Consider the following 5,285-nt stretch of genomic DNA (forward strand, 5'->3'; position numbering starts at 1 on the left):
ACAAAAAAACGTGTGTTTTTTATAAAATGAGAAACTTGTATACTAACTAGTCTGTAATTTTTTTCTATCTATAATTTAAACATAGTTTTGTTTAGTTTAGTTTTAAGTTTATGTAAATTATTTGAGACTTTTTTTCGCTAACAAAAGAAAATAAATTTTGTTAAGTAGTTTTGTAAATACGAGTGAGAATTTATATACAAACAAAAAAATTGAATAAAATGAGCTTTTTCGAAAACCCAATAGGAATTTTATTTGTTAAAAATAAAAAGTTGCTGTGAAATTTGATAAGAAAATAAATATGTTAATATTTTCAAAATTATATTTGACATCATTTTTTTTTTATTTTATTAAATTTTAATGAAATGAAAATGTTTTTATTACAATCGATAGCTAACACTAACCTATAATTAAAACTATAGACTGTAGTCTAAACTATATACTTAATTATTGTTTCGACTACTAACTAGATTATCTTCCAGATTATAATTCAGACTATAAACTATACTATACTCCAGACAAGAGTTTAGACTAACCTAGAACCCAGATTATAGACTAACTATATTCCAACCTGTAGATTAGACTATAGTCTAAACTTAAACATGATCTGATAGGTCCTATAGACTGGAATATAGTCATGACTAAGATTAGACTATAATTCAGTATATAGATTATTGTGCAGAGTATCGACGAGCATTTAGACTACGAAGCCGACATAGTCCGGACTATAGACAAAACTATATATAGTATCGACTACACTACATTGCAGATCATAGACTACAGACACTACTATAAATAAGACATAGTTCAGACTATGTAACTAAAAGTAGAGGCTATAGTAGTAATTCAGTTCTGATCATTTTAATTATAACGATGCAAGTTCATGCATGTCGACTGCAAAATTTGACTGGAAAAATTTATTAGTTTTCACTTAATATGAAAAATTTCAAACAATAAATTATTTTAAACTTATCAAGAAGATGTGAAAACTTTGTACAAAATACCGCTGTGCCTGAACAATTTGTGACTAATAAATAACTATGATTCATTAAGAAATATTTAGTAAATTTTGATCTTTGTATTTCAATTAAATTAATTAATTAATTAAAATTAATATTAATAACTGTAATAATAACTAAATTATAATTATAAATAATTTAGATCACCCAACTGGTTACAAAATGTAAAAGTACCATTTGTGTTCAACTTGTCAGTCACTTTAAAACTATCAAGTCAACTGAAAGTGAAGTTAATTACCTTAAATTATTTGCCAATTAAATATAAAATAACTTTGTTTTAAACATCATTTCTAGTCAATCTGACCAGTCTCCAGCTGATATCATATATAGAGCAGAACGTGTTAAAACAATTTGCAATTATTTTTATTTAATTTAATACTCATTTTTTTCAAATAATTTTCAATATTACTAATTAATTAAATTATACCAAAACGCCCTATAGTTTTGATTATTTACATAAATTTACATACAATTATAGAATTATTTCAACTGTCAGCAAATCAGTTGGAAACAGTAGTTGTGTTGACCGGCAATTATTTATTATCTATATGAAATAATAGTTCAGAAAACATGCTAAACATGAAATTTATTTATTATAGTTTCTAGAACATGTAGAAAATAAGATAATAACTTCCTATTAATCCATAACAAATTAATTTAGAAAAAAAAGATAAATGTAAAATTATAATAAATTGGGTAAGTTGGTCAAAACAAGTAGAGTGCATAAATTAAATTAAAATATTATATTTTAATAGAATAATTTAAATTTTAACAGAAAAGATAAAAAACTGGTTTAAAAGTTATAATAACAATATATATTGTGGGTTCATTTTAACACATTTACAAATCAATATTTCTACAATTTAACCAATATATAAAGCATACTTTAAGGGAGTTGAACTCTGACTAAAAGCATTCTTGTCTCTTTAACGATCTTCAAAAGAAACTGGCTAAATATTTTGTATAATTTTGTTAATTGCATATAAATTGTCATTTCCTTAAAACAAATTATATTTTATATTTAATACAAATTTTTATTTTTGCCTTTTTTCTGTCTTAATAATTATTGTAATTTTTAAGTGTGAATTATGAAACTTTAGATTAAAAAAAAATATATATATATATACTTATATTGTAGTAAAAATGAAAAAGACACTCTTACTAGGAAGTATATTAACACATCATATTTTAAGCCACTTGTTGCTGGCAGTCTACTTCTATTTAATCACGTAGACAGACACTCCATCCAAAACACCTTTTATAGCTATAGACTATTTCTTCTACCACAACCACACAATAGAAAAAAAAACTATATTTAAAAAAAAATAAATAAATAAAGAAAAACAACATTGCTAACTTAATGCATTATGTAACCATGATCAAATACACTCGCATATACATGTAGTTTATTTGCAATAATTGTCTATAAGACTTGGATAGTTAGCAAGCGCAAATAGCAGTGTGGGCATAGTTGCCATGGTTAATATTCTGCATTATATTGAGGTATTAAATAATTCTTTCGAAGGCAGTTTTAATGAAAAAACTTTTTTTAGGAAAAAGTTTTTATAAAATAATCGAAAAATAAATTTAAAAGATATTTTCTATTGAAATAAAATTTTAACAAAAATGTTCTATAAAATTAATTCAAAAAATGTCTTGAAAGAAAAAACTTCTTTAAGAAACAAATTTTATGAATTTGTTTGATAAATATAATTTTTATCAAAAATTTTCTTTAAAGAAAATTTTCTATAAAGGAACATTTTCATAAGGAGAAAATTTTAATGGATTTTTTCTATAAAAAGAAAGTTTTATCGAAAAATTTCTATAAAAAGAAATTTTTTTATAAAGAAAAAATTTTATTAAAATTTTTTATAAAGAGATAGTTTTATTAACATTTTTTGAAAGGAAAAAAATCTTATCGAATATTTTTTGTAAAAAGAAAATTTTTTGAAAAATTTTTCATTTGTACAACTAAAAATATATTGGTAACTCTAATACAGTGCGACTAAGTACCATCAAACTTGTTGGTAAACATTTTTTTAACTTATTGTTTCTCATTGTTTTTGCTTCACTTTTTAAAAACATGCATTTTGACCGAATAGCGGAGGTTGGTTTGTTTTTTTGTGTTGCTGCTGCCGTAAGTAATTGCGTGCCGTTGCACCATTGCCTTAGTTTTTTTTTTCTCTTCTTCTGTTAGCTGTTGTTGTTCAACGTGGTGGTTTGCCTACTTTTTTGCTTTCGCCTGGTGTTTACACAATTATGGTGCAAGAGCGGGAAACTACTACTGATTTCTGTTGTAAAACCTACTTTTTTTGGCAGGAATATTGAATGTTTCAAACAAAAATATTTGCGGTTTTTATGTTTCGTCTTCTTATTTGGTTATATACAATATTTTGTTAAATAAAAATTGTTTTGGGAGGAAATTTCTAGTTGGTATTGTTACCGAATATGCGGAAATTTTATGCAAAACTGGTTGTATGTCTGTAATTTTGAGTGGTACAATGCGGCGAGGTACGATTACATTGTGCTGTGCCAAAGTAATACAAAAAGTGCACACAGTCATATTTGTTATTTTAAAAGGGGAGGTGTGTATTATTAAGTAATAAATGCACTTAATATGGGAATGATACCCTAAAATTTAAAATTTCTAAAAAAATGTCAATATATTGCAAATTTTTAAAAAATGGTTTTAATAAATTCTATATTTAAAAAACTTATGTTTTTTTTGTAAACATTTTGTTTTTTAATAATATTTTTATAGAAAATAATAATTTTTTATTTTAAAAAAAAATTTTCAATAAATGTACTCTTTTAAAAAAATTTCGATAAATTTTCTACTTTACCAAAATGTGTGGAAATTTTTTGTTAATTTCTTATTATGAAAAATTTTCAATATTTTTTTAGTTTTCTATTTGAAAAAAATGTTTAAAACTTTTTCTATTTAAAAAATATATAAAAAATTATATAAAATGAAAAATCTTTAGTAAATTTAATATATTTAAAAGTATTTTATTTTTTAACACATCAAATCAATTATTGAATTCTTACTTCCCCGCCATAATTGCCTTTTTGGACCATTAGTTAGCAAATTCGTTTTAATATCAAATTAATGACAACATAACCTTAAACATTTACTTAAGCAAAAAAATAACGATTCCCCACAAATTTCATAACATTCACCGTAAATGTAGACATGTTGCAGTTTTTTACAATTAATAAATCGAACTCATAATCAGCAATGGCCCAAAACCAAAATTCATTCGTCAATAACTACAGCATTTGAATTTAAATATATTTTTTATACTGTCTATGAAATTCAAAATATGTATATGAATTTAGAAATACAAATAGTTTTCGTTTAAGGTAGGTCCGGTACATTACACATGAGGTATTCAGAGCCAAAAAATAAAATAAAACAAAAAAACAACAAAACACTTTCACTTGCTCACGATAATAAAAAAACTTAAAGCTCTTCTATATTTATTAATGCTCTTATAACAATAACCAAAGTAGTTAAGTGACTAAAAAAGGGTTGCCATTTTTTTACAAAAGTCGAATCAAACAATTGGAACATTTGTTCCTTGGAAAGTTGTTTTACAATTCTAATATAAGGTTCAGGTTTGGTTTGGTTATTAACGATCAGGTTAAAATGTTTATATTGATGCACTATTAAGGATCTTCAAACACATTGCCAGTAGTTAAACTTTATTATTTAATTTTTTCCCTTCTCAATCCCAATACCGAGGGTAACCCTATACATCACAGCCTTTTTGTCATAAGTAAGTAAATCACAAAAAAAAACCCACACTCACACCTTCATCTTTACTCTCTTAGCAAACAAAAACTATAACTTGATCGCAACTAAAAAATTTGGCCAAGAGAGAAGTCGTAATACAACTTCCAAAGTACTTTAAAACCTTGTAATGGTAGTAGTGTATTATTAAACATTACATTTATTTTAATTAAATCATAATGTCTACTAAAAAAATACCTACAAAATATTTTATACGTTTAAATAATTTGGCGGTTAACCACATTTTAGTTATGCTGTATAATTTTAGTTATTTGTTTATGTTTTTTCTTACGTTTCTGTATTTGTTATTTTTATGGTTTTTAGTTAAAAGTTAAACAAATATGTCGTTTTATTTGTCATCCTCTCCCTGTTTTAATTTTCGTAAATAAAACTCTTGTCTTTTTGTTAAGTTTTGATTTTGTTTTCTTGTGTAAGCAAGCCATCTATATGTTTAGGCCAAGTTTGTTAGTAATTTT

The 5,285-nt window shown here is 24.4% G+C and overlaps 1 protein-coding gene across 1 annotated transcript in view; it reads left to right on the forward strand.

Annotated features, from left to right (window-relative positions):
• LOC111687477 (zinc finger protein 2) overlaps positions 1-5,285 on the forward strand; it is a 164,286-nt gene that overhangs the window by 156,813 nt on the left and 2,188 nt on the right. The window lies entirely within an intron of this gene.

Source organism: Lucilia cuprina, chromosome 5, assembly GCF_022045245.1.
Source record: "Lucilia cuprina isolate Lc7/37 chromosome 5, ASM2204524v1, whole genome shotgun sequence".
Taxonomy (NCBI): domain Eukaryota; kingdom Metazoa; phylum Arthropoda; class Insecta; order Diptera; family Calliphoridae; genus Lucilia; species Lucilia cuprina.